The sequence below is a fragment of the Talpa occidentalis genome, unplaced genomic scaffold (assembly GCF_014898055.3).
Source record: "Talpa occidentalis isolate TD23 unplaced genomic scaffold, MPIMG_talOcc4v2.1 talOcc4.4, whole genome shotgun sequence".
NCBI lineage: Eukaryota > Metazoa > Chordata > Mammalia > Eulipotyphla > Talpidae > Talpa > Talpa occidentalis.
Genome location: NW_023604295.1, coordinates 56,586,201 through 56,611,816, shown reverse-complemented (window position 1 = coordinate 56,611,816; position 25,616 = coordinate 56,586,201). Strand labels below are relative to the sequence as shown.

At 38.5% G+C, this 25,616-nt stretch overlaps 1 pseudogene; it reads left to right on the top strand.

Moving 5' to 3' along the window:
- The first annotated feature begins 493 nt into the window (after positions 1–493).
- LOC119258134 (elongation factor 1-gamma-like) lies at positions 494–1,401 on the top strand (annotated as a pseudogene).
- The last annotated feature ends 24,215 nt before the right edge of the window (positions 1,402–25,616 follow it).

The window sequence follows — 25,616 nt, the reverse complement described above, 5'->3', positions numbered from 1 at the left end:
AGTTAGTAAATATGGGTTGGTATTTTTTGGTGTGTGTGTGGGGGGGGGCGGGAGTTTAATCTGATCACACAGGCATACTAAACTGTAAATCAAGGTAGATATTTTCAGGCTTGTAGAACAAATTGTTTCCATCTGTCTTCAGGTCATTTCAGCATAATGTGACAGGTGGAATCACAGCAAACAGTCCAGAAAGGAAAAAAGAAACAAGGTATGTTTCCCATTGGTAGGAAAATGTCTTCTTTCCTACATGTTCAGATTACCATGTTCATAACATTTATTTCTTAATTACAAGTCAATGCTGTCATTTAAGATTCAGAAAGTACAGAGGAATATTTTTTTTTTTAAAGAAGAAAACTGGTCCACTACTGGAATAGTTGCTTTGAAGCTAGACAGAACTGCATTGGAATCCAGGCTCTCTGTCATGAGCAGGCATGTGACTTTTGGCAAATTAAAGTCTTCTTGTCACCAAGAGCCTCTCCCCCTTTACTGCGGCATGACCATGGTAGCTAGGACCCTATACACATATGCGGAAAAATGGAGGCCCTTCAAGGCCCTCACTGCTGCTCAGTGCAGCTCAGTACAGCTGGTCAAGATCTCCACACTTGTCTGCACACTGCTGTGGCTACACAGACAAGTCCTGGGGCCTTCTCTCCCCAGCCTTTTCCCAATGCCAATCACTGGTTGCTCACCTGCATTAACCACCACAGAGCAGGTCTTGGGAGGGTAAAACTGTGAGAAGAAGGCTCATTTTGATGCTAATATGTTTGCAGAAAGCCAGCCTAAAAAATATACCCAGAGAAGAAAAAGCGTTCTTGGGCAGAAACACAGAATCTCCAGGCTGAGCAGAGAGAGAAAAAAAAACAGCTGTCATTGCTCCTGAGGAAGAGACGGGCAAATGTGGGCAGATGCTGGCTGCTGAACCCAAAGTCAAGGACTTCTCTGCTCACCTGCCCAAGAGCACCTTTGGGTGACATGAGTTAATTACACATACTCCAAGTCCACATGCACAAATACTCCACAGCACACTGTCCTTTTGGGACCATGTTGACAAGGGTGGCTGGTTCCTGTGGCACTCCCAGTACTGCTTCCCTGAAATGCGCACCCTAACCTTCATGAGTTATGACCTCATCACTGGCATGTTCCAGCAACTGGACAAGTTGAGGGAAGAAGAATGCCTTTTCCAGTGTCATCATCTTTGAAACCAAAACAGCAGCTCCATTTCTGGACTCTGGATTTTTTAAGGCCAAGAGCTTCCCTTTCACTGACTCCAGAGAGGCAGGTGGACTACAAGTCACACCCAAGGGGCAACTGGATCCTGGCAGTGCAGAGACCCAGATGCTGGTAGGAGGCCCCTTCCAGCATGTGGGCAAAGCCTTCAATCAGGACAAGATCTTCAAGTGAACATCTCTTGCTATCACCTAGCTGCCTGCACCACCTTTCAGGGAGATGGGGGTGATTAAATGAAACTGAGTATTGAATAAGTTAATTAATTAAAATAAATTCTTCCTTTTGGTTAACTAATTAATTAAAAATAAATTCTCCTGGGCCTCCCCGGTGGCGCAGCGGTTGAGCGCTGGGTTGCGAAGCTGCCCGCAGGCTCTGCAGTGCCGGTTCTATCCCCGGCTGCTCCTCGGCCACCGGAGGAGGGTCCCACATGGCGCGCAGACCTCTCCTGCCGCCTGCTGCTCCCCTCAGCATTGTACTTCGGTCCTTCTGCCTGCTCTGCTCCCCGCTCTGGCTCTGGTGAATTCTCTCACCCTGGCGCGCTTCTGACTGTACCCAGTGCATGTATAAACAAACAAGCAAACAAACAAACAAACAAATAAATAAATAAAAAAATAAAACATGCCTCTAAAAATAAATAAATAAATAAATTCTCCTTTATGTTTTACTTTTACTCATGTGCAGAATGAAGCTGCTAAACAATACTGGAATAGCTTCTGTAAATGAAAAATCAAAACCTCACCCTCTGTATTATAACTGGTTAAGCCTGAATTTGCATGCAATGGCAGCATAACATAGTATGATGACTCTTAGGAGAAACTGGACATACACGCACAATCATTTCATTGCTGCTACCTACCCCAATCCCTAAAATCCTAAGTGAAGGCTGTCAGCACGACACCACTCTTTAACCCTTCAGAGGTCCGTACTGTCAATGGAGAATTTCAGCAATATATGGTGGAGAAGCATGGACAGGCAGACTTTAGAAACCCGGAGCATAAGATTTTGCATCTTTTAGTTCCCCTTTGGGGAAAGATGACCTCCTCAGGGAAAAATCACCAAGATTAGAATTCAAGATCTACCAGAAACTGCTCCACTTCATGAGGGCAAAGAGCTGAATCTTCAGGTGTTAGGGAATAGGTGCTGTACCCACAACTATGGGTGGGAGGAGGGCCAATCATTATATATATTTTAATGCCTAAACCAACTCGGCCAGTACACACATTAAGAACCCATCTCAGCAACATCACTTACTGTATCTCTTCCAGAAACACACAGTCCTAAAATCAATTCAGTACATTTAACTTCTTCCAAAACACCATTTACATGCCTGTAGACTGTCCATCAATGATATTTAACTTTAAAATGATTTCCTAAAACAATAGAAACCTTTCTCATCCAGGAAAACCGCTCTTCATAGTGGAATTTTTGAGTTGCCCAGAACTCATGGTGCTCCATGCTTCTGTGAGTATTAAATGTGAAATAACGCCTGAAAGCACTCAGCACTTTGCCTTATGCCCAATCATTTGTTTGTCTTTACAAGCTAAAATGCTATTATGTATACAGTTGGTTTACTGAGTTTGTTGTTATTATTATTGTCTTCTTTCTTATATTAGAATAAATGCCTTGTGCCTTTAAAACTCCTTCAAGTATATTTAAAGTCTAGGGTCTCCCCTGGTGGCATAGCGGTCGAGCCCTGGGCTCTGAAGCTGCCCGTAGCCTCTGCAGCACCGGTTCAATCCCCGGCCACCAGCAAGGGTCCCACATGGCGCGACAGACCTCTCCTGCCGTGCCCGCTGTTCCCCTCAGCAGTGTATTTCGTCAGTCTGCCTGCTCTGTCCCTCGCTCTGGCTCTGGTGAATTCTCTCACCCTCCCACATTTCTGACTGTACCCAGTGCTTGTATAAATAAATAAATAAATAAATCTTAAAAAAAAAAAAAAAATTGTTTAAAAAAAAAAAAGAATATTTAAAGTCTACCTAATAGTGAATTAATAACATTTGTCTAACAATAAATTTTTGTGGGTGATTTCAATAGATCCAGATTATTTATATAAATAATACTGCAATAGACATTTATTTAAAGAAATAGTTATCTGCAAATGCATTGCTATATCTCTGGTTATTTTCATTTCTTGTTTAATATATTTAACTTACAAATTTTACTACACACAATGCCAAAGAAAACCAAAATGCCAGAGCGTGTAATATAATTTTTAGAAAACTGTGCAACTTGATTTCTATTAACTTAATAAATTTCCAACTGAAAAAAAATCTGGCTAAAAATTTGATTTCATTTTGTACAATGAAAACATGCTCAAGTTAATAAGGTTTTTGTTCAAGCAAGATGATAACTTTATATGTCACTATTTAAGTTATAATATACTTTCTGCAGCAAAACATTGCAACTGGTATTTTTTCCCCACATCATAGGGAAGGTGATCTCTCGTCAAAATATTCAGAGAAAGTGTTGGGTCTTTTCCCTAAGATTAAATGTTTATTTTCTTAGGCCATTTATGATACTGTACTAGTAGCTAGCAGATGAGAAACTAAACTAGTCCACAACCACAAGTCTGCATCATGAAGTAATCTGGAGAACACATCCACAGCTATGCTACTTTCCCACAGATCCCACTGTACCCAGATCCAGATATGACAGATATTTATGATCCTCTCCCATCTGACATTTCAGTCACAACCAATCTAAAGAACTAATTTGTAGATGTTATTTAGAAGAAAATGTTTTAAAAGCTTGTAGAATTTAAATTGTGTGCATTCTTTGAATAATACCAAAGTCCATAAAGCAAGTATGAAAATAATCATCAACCACTTATTCAGAGAGAATATTAATGTATATCACATGTAACCTAAAGAATACTAATTTAATGTAAATGTCTATGAAGAATTTTAAGAAGTCAGTTAATGAGAAGAAAGAAAATAATGAAAGAAGAAAGAAAAAAGATAATACTGCTGGTGTTTTGTTTGTCAGGCTATGCAAAAATGCTAAAATACAATTATAATAATGGACTATTGTGATTCTCAGAAAACAACTAAATATACCCTCTGTGTAAAATGGCTTATTGTCTCCCAAGCTGTGTGAAGACAAAGGCACCTCTACTAACCTCAAAGAAGTTTTAAATTTCATCATAAATAAACACTTTATAGAATTTGCTATTCAATTACATTATGCCTGGCAATGTGCCAAAATAGAATAGCATTCTCAAAAATATACATTGAAATGTATTAATTTTCCATCAAATATTTTTGAGAACCTACTATGTGCGACGAATAATATGCTTGACATTAAGCCTAGGGAACTTGAAATACACTGTGAAAGTAAATTATTTATCTGTTAGTATAATCATTAATTGGAGTTTTGTAGCTTAAAAAGATATGTCTGTCTAATCAGATCTGTTTTAGATTCAAGACTTTCAGAAGAATTTAAGATAAACAGTCTTCAATCACTTACTAGAAAATCTATTTGGATAATTGCCATGATGATCATATTTTGGAACATTTAATCTCATAAGACCTTTGTCTGTGACAGAGAAAGTGTCCAACTATTTCAAGTTTTCTGTCATAATTAGAGTAAGGAAGTGTTTGAAGAATATACATATAAAACAAAATAAAAGGGGGCTTTTGGTTCCACTAAACAAAAAAAAAAAAAAACTTATCTGAAGCGATCTGTCATTTGGGAGGCTGGGGTTGAGCTTAATCAGGGAATACAAAGCAGATTAAGCAAATGAGGATTTTTGAGTAGCTAGGTTGTGGTCACACATCACCAGAGAGCAGTGCAATAAATAGAAAAAATTTTAAAATATGGGCCTTTACTCTTAAGAAGCTTTCTATCTATTAAGATAAATGAAGCTGCAGAAGTTTGGAGAAAGGGCAAAAATTTGGAAAACCGCCAAAGAAAGGCTTAGTGAGCCATAAAGGATGGCAAATTATTTATAGAGGCAAAAAGGAGATGGTAAGGAAGATCAGGTGAGAGAAAAAATGGCATGACAAGTACTTTGGGGTGGTGATAAACAAGGCAAGTCGGGGGGATGAGAGGATCAATCAGACCAACAAAGATGGAAGCCAACATGCTAAATTATACAATTAGAGGAAAGACATCAAAAGAAGCAGCAGAAAGGACAGAGAGGATAGATTCACATGAAGTGTGACTGCATATATAAGGGAGGGGCTATTTCTGTAAAGATCCCCTACTTCACAGATCAGGATGTGAATAATGACATGCTTCCCCCCACGGTGTTTTGAAACACAATACTCAGACTTTTAATTCCATTCAATATTTTTTTCCACATACATTTCTTGAGACACTAAATTTTTATGAAATACTAAGGAGATAGACTTATAACTAAATAAACAAGTTCAATATCTTCAGGCAGCCATCCCTGTAGCACCATTCTGAGATGTTCAGGGATAGTATAAAGCATTTCCTGGTACCTAATGTCAATGGTTTAATCCTCCGATATCTGGAGGAGGTCAGATGTGTCCCAGAAAGCCGAACAGTGTCACAACCTCTACCAGAAATCTGTTGCACCCTGTATGAGGGCCAGACCAGAGCACTGTTGCCAAACATGAGACTTCGGTCCACAGCTGAATATACACTTTCCGGTGATATCCTTTATCCATCTCCCTGCCCCTTACCTGCATCAGTAAATTTCACCAAGGGAAGAATCTGCCTCCCCATAGCCCAGGGCTACACACAAAGAAGAGTGTCCAAATATGACTGGAATTTTATGGTCGCTCAAACAGCCCCTCCTTTGACAGTCACTTAGGTGGATTGGGACAGATTTCTCTGATGGTCAGTTCAGACTTCAACCCACCTCTGACCACAGATGAGGCATGGGGGCCATCCATTCGTTAGCTGCTATTTTTACCAACACTGTGACTTTAGAATGCTCATTGACTCCTTTATACCCAGGAAATGCCCAGGACCACACATGACTGCCCTAGAGAATCAACAACATTTAATCTCAGAGATAAGAGATTACATATTTGCTCTCTCCACTTCAATTGGTAGCTAGATATATTGAGAGAGCAAGAGAAAAGAAAGACATTTATAGAGACTACTGAAGTTTTAGGTTATTACATTGATTCTTTTCTATCATATTAACTGTTCTTCAACAAGTACGATTTAAGGCTAAATGCAACTAATTTAGGGAATATAAAGAGGCTACAACTGATTGGAGCAATAAAATGTTAAATAAAAGCATTTACTGCAGCTTCATAAAAAACTGGCATTTACCTTCCAAGTATTCCCAAATGACGTCTAAATAGAGCTGATGTACTTTTAAGGTAATTCACTCTTCAGGCTTAATATGTGGATATTTTTGGTTAGAATAAAGCATTATGAAATAATATTAAGTACTTATTTGCCTAATCTCAGGACGGTGACAAAGAAATATGATGCAGATGTTTTTCCAAATTAGAATAGAAATAAATGGTGCCATTCAAAGAATAAGGAAAAAGCAACAATCTTAATGATTTAAATGGAACTATAACACTTTCTGTTTAAAATCCAAAATAATGATAAAAATGGAAATTTAGACTGCTACATTCAGTTAGCAAGATATGTTGAGTGCCACTGTCTACCAGTCACCAAAAATTTTACATATCCTATCTAAACTTAATATTAAAATAATAAGTCTAAAATTTAGAAAGTGCCAGGAGCATTTTAGTCCCTTGAGTACTATTCAATATAGAGCAGTGAAAGGCATGTCTCAATCATTTCCAGTGTCTGAGAACACATTAGGCCACTCAGTATAACATCCTGGTGCATTGTTTGCTTTTCGATAGCAAACAAGATAGACTGATTGATTGGGTCACTTGCAGGTATTCATTTCTTCAACAAATATTTATTGAAGCATTATCATGTCGGACACTGGGATAGAGAATTTCCACATCACTTAATTGAAATTCAACAAGTATTCTCATGTTATAATGAGGATTAAATGAGTTAATATTTGCATAGTGTTTAAAATAGTGCGTGGCACATAGTAAGTGCTATATAAATGTTTGCTAAATAAATTATGGTGAAGAGTGAGTTGTAATATGATCTTGGTATAAGATTTGGGTTGTGCCATTTCTCCTTTCTCAAAGGTTTCTATGGGCATAGGGCATAGTTGTAGAATCCTGAAGGAACAGCCAGGAAGCTGCACACAGGAAACCAGTATGTTATTATATGCTTCTATAAAAATCACCTGATAGCCAATTTCTCTAAAGAAATACAAATTTCATAGTGGGATAAAAGATTTTATATTACCTTTAAATATTTACTTAGCATATACTTTTAAACACTGCATACAGGGCTTTGTTCTAGTTGCTTCACAAGTAACAACTCATTTAATTCTCTGAATAAACATGTAATACTACTATTACCCCGCTTTATAGGTGAGGAAACTGAGGCACAGAAAGACTGAGCCAAGGTCATACAGGAAAGAAGAGGCAAAGCTTAGAGGCTCGCCCAGGCACTATGGCTCCAGAATCCAACTTGCTTAACAATAAGTTAAAATGTGGGCAGACAGAAACTGGAGTTTATAAAGATCTTCATTGGATCTTTCTCCCTGAGTCAGAATTGCTCTGAAGACCCTGGTTTACTTGTCATGTACATCCAAAATAGCAAAGAAAATAAGTACATATTTTACATTTCAAAAAGAGATAGTAGAAGGACACTTCGAAATGCCCCTACACCATACAGAAAGTTGAAAAGGAAAACTGAAGTGACAAATGAGAGTCTAGGGCTTCAATGAGTCTTAAATTTCACATGAACATAACTTATCACTTAGAGCATCCACATCTATTTTGCAATAAGAATTGGAACCGAGTATTGGTGAAGAAAAAGCATATAGAAATTCCAACTTCTTTACCCCCATCCTAACCCCTGCCCACAAACTTCAGATCACAAGGAGTAATATGTACCAAAAGCATGAAATACAACGTTTCTGTACTAGCTAAACTGCAACAATTGTGATGAAATGCTTTTTGGTCTTCAACTTAGAAATCCTGTCTATGAAAATATTGCAAATGAAGCAATATTTTTCCTCAAACAATCAAAGATGAAGAATAATGCTTTTAAATATTAAATATATTCCCCCTTTTTTTGAAAATCAGAGACATTTAGGGAACTTATCCAGAATTCTTAAAGCTGGAAAACTGCCATTAATTCCTCTGTGTCAGAGAAAAAGACTCAGCCCAGAACCTTCCAAGGACATGTCAGTTTGCAACTCACTTCTTCCCACAACTCAGCTCTGATTAGTAAAATAAGAGTTTAAAAGAAAGCAGAGGCTTTCTAAAATGTATATAACCACAAATTCTGCCAAGTTGCTGCTTCCCTATTATTTGAGCAAGTATTGAGCCACTGAGCCCAGGGTGTGAGCTCCTGGTTTGACAGGAATTCAGTAAACAGAGAGACCTCGATATGCTTTCCACCCCAAATACTCAAAACAGACACAGAGGCTTCACAGGCCTGATGCCTGAGCCTCTCAACCACGCTCAGCCAAACAGCTCTATCAATCATGATTATTTGGTGCCCCCCTCTGGCCTCACTGCAGCAATTTAATTTCGTTCCTCTAAGAAACTGAAAATAATTCCTAAACAAAAGTCCAGGGTGGAATCATGAAAACTGCCTGTGAGAGAAACCTCATTTTGTCTGCACTTAAAATATAATTATTCCAATTCTCCAAGGCAAGGGAAAATTTTGCATGGCTGACTATGTGCTTTTATACTCATAATGTACTTAAGGTGATGTAATTTTGCTTTATGTATTTTTAAATATCCCCGAAGGAGATAGAGAAGTCTATCAGTTCTTCACAGTTAAGATAACTAGGCTACCTGGGCTTTGCTCAGAAGAATAGGGCAATTTACTTAGGAGAAATCATTCTGTCAAAGTCAGACAGCCTTAGGACACTATGCAGTAGACAGTCTGAATCATAAACTCAAGTTAAACAATATTATTTACTATGGTCATTCCACTCCTATCATTTCAAGTTATCCACTAGCCCTCAGTCAAGTCCTCTAGGGTTATTAACTAAAGAAACACACAAGTTGTGTCCAGTCACATAAAGCCTCTAGTAACCTAAGTGAGTTTCTTTTCCACATCCAAGGCCCCTTTATGGCAATCACTCCCTCTGAAGTGATATTCCTTCTTCTAGGTCAACATAGTCTGATACTAAGGAACAGCTCACAGACTGGTTTCCAGTTTATGTCACTAGGAGCTGAGCAAGAGGCTTAGGAACTCAGGCCTACATTTACTGAGAAAACTGAACCAGTGAAAGTGCCAGAAATAAGGATAAGAGGTATGGTCCCATGGGGTTTCCAGAACTGCCCCAATGGTGTCACATCCTGACAGAGCAAGATGACAAGAGTCAGTCAAGATGGTAAGAAGCAAAGAGGCCCCTTGTGGTGACTATGGAGGAAGTCTCTGCAGAGGGTTTAGGGTGTTCATGCCAATTCTTGATGTAGCAGGCAAACATAAGCTATCTAGGAAGATTATCAGATGTCCTTAATTTTTCCTTTCTGCCCTGTGTTCAGAGTTCTGAAATTTAGGGATTTCCTGGATTGGAGCATGGAACTGATTCTTTGTGCTAAATGGTTAAAAAAAAAAAAAGCACTGGACAAAAGATTGATTGATATTCAGTCCTGGGATAAGAGCAAATTAAGGGCATGACCACAATACCTTTTCTTAAAACCTTTGAAGCAACTAAGTTGAGAATTAATATATTCTCACTTGGGGAAAATGGCCCAAGGAAGAGAGTAATAACTTTGTTTTAGTACTAGATACTATGGACGCTAATTATTGAGTTCTCCAAACAAAAGACCAGATGTGGAGGAGGCAACATAGGCACCAAACATTATGAGGGTCATCGCTAATAAGTCAAGGAAGGCTCTACTGAAAATGGTTTTATTTTTCTTGAATATCATCTACAACGCAATATCTGGTAATATCCAAGTAGAGGACAACTTGATAAATAGCAATTTCCAATGGTGAACAGAGGTGACATTGTCTCACTACAAATGTTTTCTTTGGCAGATGAGATTAACTGAATCAAAATCTACTGACACTGAAATCACACAACCAAATTCCCTATCATAGCACTTATCACATTGTGTTAGAGCTGCTCACTAACAACTACACTTACTTTCCTAGATGGTATAATATTTGCCTTTTTTCACCCCAATACCTTTCAAAGCATTTGACATAAAGTAGTCCCTCAAATGTTTTTTAGATTTAGCTAAATATCCCTGTTAAGGTCATTTTACTCACTGACTTAATAAGGGAATGGGAAAATAAAGTTCAAGTTCTGATCTTTCAGAAGTAGGTAGTCTTTTATAATGGATAAGGGTTTGATCTGGGGAATATTGTGCTATTTTAGAGCAAATGTTATAGTGCCATCACAAAAAAATATGAAGAGGGGCAGAAAGGCCGCCCCAAAATGTGCCATCTCGGTGTATGAATTATTTTGACTTGAAAACCAAGACCCAACGGATTCAGGAAAAACTTTTACCTCTCCCACAACCTTTTAAAATTGCTTGAGGGAGGGGTTCAGTACCAGAAAGAGAGCTATTGCAAGAGAGAACTGCTTTTATTTTTCATCTGCAGGACAAACATCTGATTAGAAAACATCTGCTCCTCTTATCTTCCTGTGAACTCCCCTCCTCCCCTTTGAAGCTCCAGATCCACCCCTTCCTGCTTAGCTCAGGATGCCACCTAAGAACCAACTGTCCAAGTTGCCTTTGAGTTTCTCTGGTTTTTAATTTTGGGTCTCATATTTTCATGGGGCACCAATATATGTAAAATTATTTTTTCCTCCTAATGAACTATCTTATCTCAATTCAATTATTGAACCAACCAAAGAAGTTAGAAGAAAAAAAGGAACTAAGACCCTATTTTAGCTACCCCAAAGAACAAATTAAATTTTTTTGCATCTGTTATATAAAAAATAAAAATGTAAATCTATTTAAACTGAGAATAGCTATATAGAGAGGGAAAATATTGTAAGCCTCAATCTTAGGTTTTAGCAAGGATTTCAAAACAGCTTTCCAGTACTTTTAAATTCCTCTGGAAAATGAGATGAAAATATGAGATAATTTGCTCCAAGTATACATGTGGAAATTAACACACAAGGGCCTCCCCTGGTGGCGCAGGGATTGAGCGCTGGGCCGCGAAGCTGCCCACAGCCTCAGCAGTGCTGGTTCGATCCCTGGCCGTTGGTGAGGGTCCCACATGGCGCGCAGACCTCTCCTGCCACACCCACTGCTCCCCTCAGCAGGGTATTTCTTCGTCAGTCTGCCTGTTCTGTTCCCCGCTCTGGCTCTGGTGAATTCTCTCACCCTCCCACGCTTCTGACTGTACCCAGTGCTTGTATAAATAAATAAATCTTAAAAAAAAAAAAAGTTTAAAAAAAAAAGAAATTAACAGGGCCTCCCCGGTGGCGCAGCGGTTGAGCGCTGGGTTGCGAAGCTGCCCGCGGCCTCTGCAGCGCCGGTTCGATCCCCGGCTGCTCCCCGGCCACCGGAGGAGGGTCCCACATGGTGAGCAGACCTCTCCTGCCGCCCGCTGCTCCCCTCAGCAGTGTACTTCGGTCCTTCTGCCTGCTCTGCTCCCCGCTCTGGCTCTGGTGAATTCTCTCACCCTCCCACGCTTCTGACTGTACCCAGTGCTTGTATAAATAAATAAAAAAAAAAAAAAAAAAAATCTTAAACAAAAAAAAAAAAAAACTTTAAAAAAAAATTAAAAAAAAAAAAAAAAAAGAAATTAACACACAAATACCATTTACTTATATTTAGGCCACAGTTGAAAGAGTTGGCCTATTTAATCAGGTGATTTAAGTTTACCTGGTCTCCCCCTGCACAGTCTAGCACAGCAGGGCAGACAAGCCTCCAATAGGCAAGTAGAAAAGAATGCTTTAGAGCTAATTCAGTGATTCTCTTCTGACATTATTATATCAATACTGGAGAGGATGAGTCAGATGGTTGCAGGTAATTCATCTTCTGTCCCTCTATTTATGTTGCAAATGACATAACTCACCTGTCTTATGTGCAAAGAGGTGATTCACAGCCTTGAATCACGAATAGGTCTGGAAGTAAACCAGTGTCTCCTCCCAGAGCAGGCCTGTCACATCCAATAGCCACATCCTTTCCAAATAACCAACAGCTCCTCATGCACAGTCCACGAATTCCAAAAGCATTCTCCAAAGACATACCTACAGGAGGGAAGATAGTCTGAAGAATAACAACTGTAAAATCACGTTTGATTTGATTCTATTTTTTGGCTTCCTGCTTTATCATGCTTATACCAAATCAACCACTGCCTTTTGTAGGGGAAAAAGACATCTGCATGATTGATGATTTCCTCATCTCACTGCCCTTCCCATGCTGAAATTAATAAGGAAAACAGAAACTTTAAATCATTAAAATTCTTCAAGCAAGCACAGTCTCCCCAGCTCTCCACTTCACACACTTTATCGCCTGCGAACGGTTGTGGACTTATAAGTTTGCAATCTAACTTCCTCAGGAGAGTCAATGTGTCTCTATGGCATGGAAACTTCCCTCTCTCTTTAGACATTTTACACAGTTCTGAAGATGCAACAAATCTCATTTGGGAGCAGCATACCATCAGCCACATATTAACTTGTCACCCTGAGTAATAAAGTTCACAAACTCCATTTCATTTTTTTCTTCACCATGTTGCCTGATAATATAAAAAGGTGTCACATCTCTTTGATTTGTAGCTTGTGTGTTTGTGAAATAGCCTCTCCACAAACAGCCTAATGAAGTCACCGAAGCTGGATGATTTTTTTTTAATGCCTAGGTATATTTCCCAGGAAATATTCATGTGCATAAACATAAAAGCATTCAATGAGGTGAAATCTTGGTAATTACACAAATAGCGAAAAGCGAAAGCATGATTGTTCAGAGTGAGGTAGGAAATTCTAGACTCACTGACTGTGTTAAAAGCAATGACCCCAAATTACATGGGCAGGTATGGCATTTCCAGGCCTTTGAATTACTAAGATATCAAAATATGCCACATTGGTCATACATATTTGAAAAAATGGCTATCTGCTCTTCCACAGCTTTCCTTAATTTAGGAATCTTTTGTGTTATGCAAAATATATTTATACCTGATACATTTTAAGTCTTTTCTAATGAAAATATTTGTGGTTCACTTTGACAAACACGTCGCTTATAGTCACTCTTTTGCTACCATTATATTGGGAGAAAAGAATAGCAATCAGTCACAGATGCCTTTTGGGTTTTCTAGTAGCCACATTTCCAGATAATGGAGACTTTTTGTGGGTGTGTGTTGAGATCATCTGCTATTCTTATCATTATTCATCACCTTAATTCTCTGTAGAATGGTTTTTAATACTTGGGGTTATCAGTCTCTTTGAAGACATGATAAAATATCAATGTTTCTCCCCCAAAATAAAAAAATAAGTCAAAAGATTCACAAAAGTTCACGTTCACAACCCATTGATTCCAGGTTAAGAATCTCTGCTCTAGGGTATGACCTTGCCTGTTTTTCAGCCACTGTGGTGTGCCAGTATGATGAATAGGTTGGGATAAACCAGGAAAGACTGTGGGCCTCCCTGATGGCACAGGTGGTTGAGCACAGTGCTGTGAAGCTGTCAGCAGCCTCTGCAGAGCGGGTTCAATCCCAGCTGGCCTGGGAGACACCACATGGCACAGCAGACCTTTCCTGTCTCACCCACTGCTCCCCTCAGCAGTGTTTTCGGTCTGTCTGTTCTGCTCCCCGCTCTGTCTCTGGTGAATCCTCTCACCCCCACCCCACACCTCTGGCCTGCCCCCCAGTTCTTGTATGTATAAATAAATAAATCTTTAAAAAAAAAAAAAAAAACAAGAAAGACTGCAGTTAACGTGTGGCAGGTACTCACCACTTACAGGAGAATCAGTGGGCAGTGAGTGTGGCTGGATGAAGTATATGCAATAGAAAGTGAAAAAAAAACTATGAAATAAAATAAACCTGGAGACTAAGAAGACTATTTTTCCTATCTCTGTGGAAGGAAAAAAAAAAAAAAAAAAAAGACCTTATTCATAGTAACAGCAGACATAAAAAGATTAAGTAGAAAATTGGTTCTTGAAAAAAGTTAAGGATTTAACTATTATATCTTTATTTTACATGAAAACCCTTTTAGTACTAATGAAAAGAGATTTCCTACACAGAACATTTTTAGAGATAAATATTTTTGCTATTTTATTTTTTCTAGAATTCCTAAAGAAGGCTCATTTGTAATTCATGCAGAGACTGTTTTACAGAGATGTAACCTTCTGTTGAGACACCATACCCTATTGCACTTATAGTGACCAAAAAGGAGGCATTAAAAGAAAAGTCTGTATGTGCGGAGGTTATATTCATAAGCCTCTCTCAATTACCCCTCACAATTTGGTGGAAATTCTTCTCCTTACCCCCCTTATCCCCTTACCACCTCCCTAAAACATGAGTGGTTTACTCTCCGGAGAAGTTGAAACTGAAGAATTCAACTTAGGACACCAGGCATCACTAGGGGTCAGGAGGTGGGACACAGAGCTGACCACAGGACTATCGAGCTAAACGTCACAGTAATAGTGATGCCCAGGGCTCTTCTTCCTCTTTGCTTATAGGATGCCACCAGCTGGGCTTCAACTCCCACCACAGGGCAGTATTCCTCACAAGAAAAAAATCAAATATTCCCAAAGAAAAGGCACCACAAGTGTGAGGGCTCCTACTTTTTTTAAAAAAAAAAAAAAGAGGCTGAGGGCCTCCCCGGTGGCGCAGCGGTTGAGCGCTGGGTTGCGAAGCTGCCCGCAGCCTCTGCAGCGCCGGTTCGATCCCCGGCTGCTCCCCGGCCACCGGAGGAGGGTCCCACATGGCGCGCGGACCTCTCCTGCCGCCCGCTGCTCCCCTCAGCAGTGTACTTCGGTCCTTCTGCCTGCTCTGCTCCCCGCTCTGGCTCTGGTGAATTCTCTCACCCTCCCGCGCTTCTGACTGTACCCAGTGCTTGTATAAACAAACAAACAAACAAACAACCAAATAAATAAAACATGCCTCTATAAAAAAAAATAAAAATAAATAAATAAAAAAAAAAGAGGCTGAATCCCCTCAGATTACCCTATAGTAAGTTATCAACAGGAAAGTCCCCTGTAACCCAAGTCTTTCAACTCTCTATTGCCTCACTCTTTTTTCTTTTTTTTTTAAGATTTTATTTATTTATTTATTTATTTATTTATTTATTTATACAAGCACTGGGTACAGTCAGAAGCGCGGGAGGGTGAGAGAATTCACCAGAGCCAGAGCGGGGAGCAGAACAGGCAGACTGACGAAATACACTGCTGAGGGGAGCAGCGGGCGGCAGGAGAGGTCTGCGCACGATGTGGGACCCTCGCCAGCTGCCAGGGATCGAACTGGTGCTGCAGTTGCTGCAGGCAGCTTCACAGTCCAGCGCTCAACCGCTGCGCCACCAGGGGATATTGCCTCACTCTTAACATGACAGCCAAGTATCCTCTAATGGGAAAAATAAAGAGAAAAAAAGATAGGAATACAAGGGAACAAAAGCAATGCAACAGATAATAAAGCAGTAAAAAAAACCTGATATTAACCTTCTCTAAGAAACGAATTTACATCAGCCCTCCCTGGTGGGGCAAGGGGTTAAGCACAGCACTATGAGATAATCCACAGCCTCTGCAGTAAGAGTTGGATCCCCCAGCCAGGGAGCAACCCACATGGTGCCACAGACCTCTCCTGTCCCGCCCGCTGCTCCCCTCAGCAGTGTATTTCAGTCGGTCTGCCAGATCTGTTTCCCACTCTGTCTCTGGTGGATCCTCTCACCACCCCTGCACCTCTCACCTTCCTCTCACATCCCAGTTCTTGTATGCACAAATAAATAAATCTTAAATAAAAAAAAGAAATGCACTTACATCAATAACAAAGAACAGAATGCTACTGAAAAGGAACAATGGGGAGACAAGAAACTCTTTGAAATTAAAAATAGAATAGCTAACATTTAAAACAATCAACAAAAAAGAACAGGGAAAGAGTGGTTTATATTTTAAATGTTATGCCTCTTTATGATTGTGTTTGGGAATTAGCAAGTTAAACCCTAGTGAGAAAATAGAAAGCATACTTATTGGTATCTGGTCCTGATCCCTGGCTCAGGGATCCTAAAAACCCTTATAATTTCCTAAGTGATAAGAACATTAAAAGCATCTTTGTTCTAATATTTAGGCTTTGGCCCTAATTCCTGACACAGCACTCCTGAACCTTGGTAAATTCTTGGGTGATATGGAGTGACTTTTATTCTAATAGGGGGACTCTTAGTAGGGTCCTAGATGTGGACAGATCACCAGAAGGAGCTTGGAATTCTTGGAATTCTCAGTCCCCCCCCTTCATTCTCTCAGAGGGGAGAGGGGCTGGAAGTACAATTAACAACAGATCATACATAAGGAAAGTTCTAAAATCCCTGTAGTATGAGGTTCAGCAAACCCCAGGCCAGTGAACACTTCATCTAATAGGAGGGTGACCCATCCCAACTCCAGGAACAGAAGTTCCAGTGTTCAGGGTCCTGCCAGATTATGCCTTATATATCCCTGTATCTGGATGTATCTTTTATGATATCCTTTGTTAAACTAGCTAAGGTAAGTAATTTCCTAAATTCTGTGAGCTAAAAGAATTAATCAAATCTGAGGAGGGAGCTATGGGAAACTCAGATCACAGGTGACAATCTGTATTTACAATTGGCTTCTGGCATAAGGTGGGGAGTCGTGTGGGACTGAGCCCTTAATCTCCAGGATTTGATCTCCAAGTAAATAGACAGTGTCCAAATTTAATTAAATGGTGGGATATCCAGATGGTATATAGCAGCGAATTTTTGGTGGGAGAAAAATCCACACACTTGGTGTCATGAATGTGACAGAGTGAGAACAAAAGAGAAACAGGTGTGGTACACTGGGGCTTTTCCCTAAACAATACCCTGATCTACCTATGTCTATCAACCACACATTTTGTACATTATAAGAGAGTCTCATGTCATCAGATTGTATTTCCATTATTTTGATCTCCAGTTCTCAGGCCTATGTGCCAAATAACATCCTTAAGAACATATTTTTTAGTTAATTCTACATACTTGCCTCATCACCTGGACTATAAACTTCTGGAGAGCAGAAGTCAAACTTCTTTGGTTTGTGCCAACATTTAGTAGCATCAAGGTGCATTTTTTGAGCATAATTGGGTGCTGTAAGAAATCCTTTTTTTAATATGCTTAATTATTTTAAACATCTCTAAATCTTTTCTGATAGAACAACAGGTGGGAAATGTTCAAATGAATATTAAACATACTATGGTGACATCTACTAGGAGAACAAGAAACAATAGTCACTATTTTTTTACTTAAATAACAACAATAAACTAGATGGGGAAAAATAAAACATTTTATTTTAAGGTGAAACAATGGAAACATTTGGAAATACTAGAGTAATTTAATTAGGCAGGGATATATGAGCCTTGAATAGAGCATTAAGATAGATGCTTGGATCTTTCTACATTAGCATACAAAAATATTTATCAGTGGTCTACCATGTGCTAAACACTATGTCAGTTGTATTTAAGATGAACAGACACAGAAACAAACAAAATAGAGCACTTCTCTTCAAAGAGCACAAAGTGTAGCAGGACCAGGTTAAAGTCCTGACTTCAGGGAATACACCAACATACACATTTCATCCTGGAGAAAAAAAATGGGTTGGAACAGGATTCTAGAAGAAATCAACTTCAGCACATGCCTGGAGAATAAGTCAGGAAGGTTATTAGGAAAGAGATATCCCAAGCTGGTATAATAGACCATCCCAAACTTCCTGGGAGTGAGAGGTTGCCTGGGAGAGAGGAGACTTTCAGAGGTATAATCAAGTAAGTTCCAGGCATGTTGGGAAAGTTGGCCATTCTGTTCTGAGCCAAAGGAACAATGTGGTTGGAAGGTAAAAGAAAATAGAGATTTGGGGAGACTAAAAACTTCTAGCATTCTGGAGTGTCTATAAAGGAGTCAAAAGCACTAAAGGAAAATGTAAAGGGCTAATGATCCTAAGGGGTCTTATGTGTCATGTAAAAAAGTTTGGAGGATAATTCTAAATCAATGAAGAACCACTGATAGGTTTTACTCAAAGGAGTGAAATGTTCTAATTTGTCTTTGGAAAGATCATTCTGACTGCCCTGTGGAAGATAAATTGGAACGTTAAGAGGAAAGTGAACTTGTAGGAAGCTGCTATATTAATTCATGGGAACAAAGAGAAATATGGCAGCTTTAACAAGGACATATAGGGTGAGATAAATTCAAGAGATATCACAAAGTCGAAACAATAGGATTTAAACATAAATATGAAGGGTCTATAATGATCCCCAAGTTTCTGTTTTAATAGTTGAGCAGATGGAGGTTTCATTTATCAGGAATGGAAATAGAACAGGCTTGAGGTGGAGATGGTAGGGGAGGAGAATATCATAAATTCTGTTTGATTTGTTGAGTGTAGGAGCCCCATAGAGGATCCTAATCAAAGCAGCAGCAACTGCTGAGTATTTTCTATATAGTTTTGTGCCTCTGACTGAGCTTTACGACAGAGACAAAAATTTGTAAATCAGCATACAGGGAGCAGAGTGAGAAGATAATAACACAAATCAATATTTAAATGGTAAGAGAGGAAGAGGACCCCAAGGATCCAGAGAGAAAAAAAGGTTCAAATAGGGTAACAGAATCACTAAGATAGAATGGTCTCCTTACTGGATGAGAGAAAATATTTTCATAAAATACATCTGACAAGAGGCTGATAACCAAGATATACAAAGAATGCATACAGCTCAAGATAAACAAGTAACCCAATCAAAATATGGGCAGAGGTGCTAAACAGACATTTATCCAAAGAAGACAAACAGATACATAAAATAAATGCTCATCACTGCTTATTGTTGGGGAAATGCAAATCAAAAACTGCAAGGAGACACCATCTCACCTGTGAGAATGGCCTATATCAAAAAAAAAATCAGAAACAGTAAGTGTTGGCAAGGATGTGGAGAAAAGGGAAACCATATACTTTCAGTGCATGGAAAATAGTATGGAGGTTCTTAAAATAGTAACAATACATATAACACATGATGCAGTAATTTCATTCCTAGTTATCTACCCAATGAACACTAATTAAAAGGGATATATGTTCACTGAGTCCTATTTATAATAGAAGTTTTAAAAACAACCTAGGTGCCAAAAAGACAAATGACTGGATTAGGAAGATATGGTATATATACACCATGGACTGTTAGTTATAAAAAATAAAAGATAAATTCTCACCATTTGCAATAACATGGATGGAACTGGAGGGAATAGGGGATTATGCTAACTAAACAAAATAAGTCAGAAGGAGAGAGACAAATATCTGATGTCACGTATAATCAGAAAATAGAGAACAAAGGGCCAGATAAAACCAAACCAATAACAAATCCTAGAGATCTGACTATTAAATTCAGGTTACCAGAGAGGGAGGGAGTGGCAGGAAAGCAAAACGAGAAAGGAGCATAATGGACTATGGTGGAGGATCTAGGTATCTTGGTGGTTGTTGTGATGTGGTAACATACGCCTAAAGGGCATGATCCTCTATCTCCAAATCATATACAATGTTGTAAATCAATGTTACCTCAATAAAGTAATTTGTGTGTGTGTGTGAGTGTGTGTGCACAAGCGCGCACGCGCATATGAGTAAAGGGAAGAAAGAGTTTCAAGGAAGTGATTGGTCAGTTTCAAAAACTAGAGAGAGATTAAAATAAATCTAAAATGGATCCAAAATCTTGGTGATTTGGAGTAAATTAGAGACCTTTCCCACAGCAGGTTTGATGACTAAAATTTTGCAAGGAATTAAAATGTCAGAAAGCAAAGAAAATTATAAGCTAATCTTTCAAGCTTGATTAAAACAACACATTTGACTCTCACCTCAAAAAAATTGATACTCTGTTGAAAATTAAGAGTCATCTATATTCTGCCAACAAACTCAGTATTTTTAGATGTTATCCCAAAGCTCTCTGTCTGACTATAAAACTCTGCAATCAATAAAATGTTTTTAATGAAAGATTCCCCCAAAGCTACCAATTTTTGCATAATGTTGATGGTACATTACAAATCAAGATCATGGTTAGTTGAACTTTTAACTTTTGTAAGGAAAACAAGCATTTTTTATGGTATATCCAAATCAATGAGAAATGTCTTCTATTGAAAGCACTCCATGAACACTTAATAGAGGCAAAAAATGAATCTCCCAAGTCATTAATTCAGCTGTTTCTAAAAACTGAACTGTACTCATTGGAGTCCAGTCAAAAAACTGGAATCTGTAAAAATCAGATTGTCCTGTATTTCGAGAGATGCTTTTTGGTAAATGCCTATTGTCAGACTGTAGACTGTAGCCTAAGGTATATTGAATAAATAAAAAAACAATCTAGATTAAGAAGGGGTTCTACTCATCTTAAGCACTCAGAAACTCAGACTCATAGACCAGCCAATATTCTAAACATCATAGAGCAAAAATGAGGCCTAGCAAGCTTGCAAGCAGCCAGAGTAACAAATGTACCTTTGCTCATAAATGTTTAGCTATCAATAAAATTTTCCACATGACCCTATCCAGACATAAGAGGACCTGCAAAAAGGGGTTCATTCTTACCACAAAACTAAAAGGTGGACAGAGATATTAGGAGAATTTTAATGACCAGCACACAAATTATACTGATGAGGCTTGCATTTTCTCACAAAGTGTACAACACACACACGTTTATATTATAGCAATGAGAAATGTATGACACAATTTCAGCTTTTTTTTTTTAAAGATTTATTTTATTTATACAAGAGCCAGGGTACAGCCAAGATGTGCAGAAAGGTGAGAGGATTCATCAGAGACAGAGTGGGGAACAGAACAGGCAGAATGACTGAAATACACTGCTGAGGGGAGCAGTGGGCGAGACAGGAGAGGTCTGCTCACCATGTGGGTTGCTCCGAGGCCCGCAGGGATCAAACTGGCACTGCAGAGGCTGCGGACAGCTTCACAGTGTTGTGTTCAACCGCCTGTGCTACCAGGGAGGCCCACAATTTCAAATTTTATAAAACTCCTGATGGGAACCACTTTTGAATATAATTTCTGCGTCACCACATTTACACCTTTTTTACTTATTCAGATGTCCTAATCAAACTAGAAACCCTCAGTAAATTTAAATGTTATTCTAACAGAATATATTTACATGTAAATATTATTTACATGTGAAAAAATTCAATGTCTTTTAAAAGTACCTAACAAAAAAATAAAATTATTTTTTATAACAAAAACTGGATACTATGCTGTTCAGAGAGGCAATTTCTGATTTTCACCATGAAATGAGTACTCTTCTTTGATAAAGGGAAAATCAAGGTTTATTTTTCACTTGGGAAGAGAAAAAGAAAAAGGAAATATTTTCATGGGCTGCTACTGCCACAAGTTTTCTCCCTGAGAAGTTCCCTCTGGCTATATTTTTAATTGATTGGCCTCCTTCCAGACATCTAGATTATATAGTAAAGCAGTAAAAGAAATGCAATGTTTTGACCTTGAATTATAGTAAGAATTCCTTTACATTTCTTTTCCTAAGACTGTTGCTTCCCAAAGTCAAGCAAGCTTTCTTTTCTCAAACCATATTTCTTTAGCAAATTCAGAACCCTTAGCAGCCTACAAATCAATTACGAAATGAAACTGTATATGGCACATTTGGAAGTTCTGTTTGTGTGCTCTTGTCTATATTCATTTGTAGATAACTTTTGTTTTCTATTTAACTCTTCCTAGTCTTTCTTTTTCACTCATTCTTGCTCTCTCATCTTATTCACAATTATTTTGTTAACTAAGTCTCATTGACAAATTAAAGATAACATTGGTTTACTCCTTATGTCTTCAGAGCAAATGAGTATGAAGCAACTATTGCCAAAATAACACCCCTACGCCTACCTCCACCTTTTAGAACAGTATCTACTCTGTGTCTTTTCTTTCTGAACCAGGATACTTCTCTGAGCATCTCATGGGAATAAGTTTCTAGATTTAGTTTTCCCTCTTCTTTTGAATTTGTAAACTTAATCAGTCTTTCCTTGAGCTGCCTGTTTGAAACGACACTTGTGGTACCTGGATTCTCGTGGATTCAGGCATAGATTAAATATGTATAAATCCCTCAAGCTAACACTGACTAAATTATTTATCCAGGTAGCTTTTATTAAAGGTGGGCTTATTCTCAAATTAAAGTAAAATGTCCAAATTCAAGCCTTGACTCTATTATTAAGAAACTAAGTAGGTTTGTTGCCCATATACATGTATTCACATAGGTGATAATAATGAAGCCTAAGCTTCAGGTCACCCCACTGACTCCCCTGTTGCCCAAGGCCCAACGAGAGTTTCTAGCATTTTTGTATTCATATTCATTTGTTTTCTTAAACAGGGGCCCAAAATTGTGTAAGCTTCAGGTCTCACAAAATCTAAATCTACTCCTACATATACTATTAAAATGAATGCAACTCCCTCTCAGTAATAGCAACATGGAAAATAAGAAATAAGAGAGATGCTTTTCTCAGTTTTTGAAAAGATATTATCTAAAATGAGCAAAATTATGGGTATATCAATGCCTCAAAATAAGGGGATCAAATGAACCAACCTAAGTGCTAAAAGAGTAGAACATTTAAATGAACTAGTTGCTATGGGGACTAATATAATAAAAATCATTATATAAATAATTCAGGCTTACCTGAATTATTTATATTGCTTTTAATGTGAATAGGTGGAGAATTCGCTCTCCTTTTTCCTTTGATATTGACCCTAACGATTACAAAAGTTTCTATAAAAACAACCCATTGAGGTGAAAAGCTGAAAGCAATTCCATTAAGATCTGGAACAAGACAAGGATGTCCACTCTCACCACTGCTTTTCAATATAATACTGGAAGTCCTAGCCAGAGCAATAAGACAAGAGAAAGACATACAAGGAATCCAAATAGGAAAAGAAGAAGTCAAACTATCACTATTTGCAGATGATATGATAATATACATAGAGAACCCCAAAATCTCCACAGAAAAACTAATTCAACTCATCAATCAATTCAGTAAAGTGGCAGGATACAAAATCAACACGCAAAAGTCAGTAGCCTTCCTATACACAAACAATAAATCTGAAGAAGAAGAAATCAAAAAAAAAACCATCCCTTTTATTATCGAAACAAAAAAAATCAAATATTTGGGAATAAATCTACAAAAGAGGTAAAGGACCTATACAAAGAAAACTATAAAATGCTGTTAAAAGAAATAGAAGAAGACACAAAGAAATGGAAAGACATCCCCTGCTCATGGATTGGAAGAATAAACATTATTAAAATGGCCATCCTACCAAAAGCAATATACAGATTCAATGCTATTCCAATCAAAATTTCAATGTCATTCTTCAAAGAAATAGAACAATTATTGATGAAATTCATATGGAATCACCAAAAACCCCGAATAGCCAAAGCTCTACTGAAAAAAAAAAGAAGGAAATGGAGGCATCACACTCCCAGACTTCAAACTATACTACAAAGCCATAATCATCAAAACTGCATGGTATTGGAACAAGAACAGACATACAGACCAATGGAATCGAATAGAAAATCCAGAAATAAACCCACAGATTTATGGTCAACTAATCTTTGACAAAGGAGCAAAGACTATGCATTGGAGCAAAGAAAGTTTGTTCAATAAATGGTGCTGGGAAAACTGGGTCGCTACATGCAAAAGAATGAAGCTTGACCACTACCTCACACCATACACAAAAATCAACTCAAAATGGATTAAAGAACTAGACATAAGACCTGAAACCATAAAATACATAGAAGGAAATGTAGGCGAAACACTACGGGATTTGCACATCAAAGACATCTTTACAGACATATCACCCAAAGCAGTGATAGTGAAGGCAAAGATAAACAGCTGGGACTACATCAAATTAAAGAGCTTCTGCACAGCAAAAGAGACAATAACAAAAACAAAGAGAAACCCCACCAACTGGGAGAACATTTTTGCACCCAACACTAATGATAAAGGACTGATCACAAAAATCTGCAAAGAGCTGATGAGACTCAGCAACAACAAAGAAAATAATCCAGTCAAAAAATGGGCAGAAGAGCTAAAAAGAAACTTCTCTGAAGAGGAAATGCAAATGGCCAACAGGCATATGAAAAAATGTTCAACATCACTTGTAATCAGGGAAATGCAAATCAAAACTACCATGAGATACCATCTCACACCAGTGAGAATGGCACATATTAAAAAAACTAGCAACAACAAATGTTGGCGAGGATGTGGAGAAAAAGGAACTCTTCTGCACTGTTGGTGGGAGTGCAAACTGGTCCAACCACTATGGAGAGCTGTGTGGAGATTTCTGGACCTACTAAACATAGAGCTTCCATATGATCCAGCAATTCCACTCCTAGGTATTTACCCAAAGGACACAGAAACATCAATTCCAAAGAACACCTGCACCCCTATGTTTATAGCAGCACTATTTACAATAGCTAAGCTTTGGAAACAGCCCAAATGCCCAAAAATAGATGACTGGATCAAGAAGATGTGGTACATATACACCATGGAATATTACTCAGCATTCAAAAAAGATAAACACATGCAATTTGCAGCAACATGGATGGCGTTGGAAGGGATCATGCTCAGCGAAATAAGCCAAAAAGAAAAAGAAAAATACCGGATGGTTTCACTCATAGCAGGAATCTAGAAAACTTAAATAAGGGACCAGGAAAATGAATATAAGAAAGTGAAAATCAAAATCAACAAAAAACTATGAACCAGAGACACTTTTTGGGGGGTGGGGGCGGGAGGGGAGGGATTGGGGTCAGAATGGGGCGTTTGCAATTGTATGGGGGAATATAAAAATAAAATTTATTATTTAAATTTAAAAAAAAAATAAAGAAATAAATAAATAAATAAATAAAACAACCCATTGAAAGTCAAGGCCCAGGGTCTCCCTGGTGGCGCAGAGGTTGATCACTGGGCTGTGAAGCTGCCAGCAGCCTCTGCAGCGCCGGTTCGATCCCCGGCCACCGGGCGAGGGTCCCACATGGCGTGCAGACCTCTCCTGCCGCCCGCTGCTCCCCTCAGCAATGTACTTCGTCAGTCTGCCTGTTCTGCTTCCCACTCTGGCTCTGGTGAATTCTCTCGCCTACCCGTGCTTCTGACTGTACCCAGTGCTTGTATAATAGATAGATAGATAGATAGATAGATAGATAGATAGATAGATAGATAGATAGATAGATAGATCTTTAAAAATAAATAGTCAAGGCCCAGACGGAAATACAGTATTCAAATCAGTGTTAGTGAAATC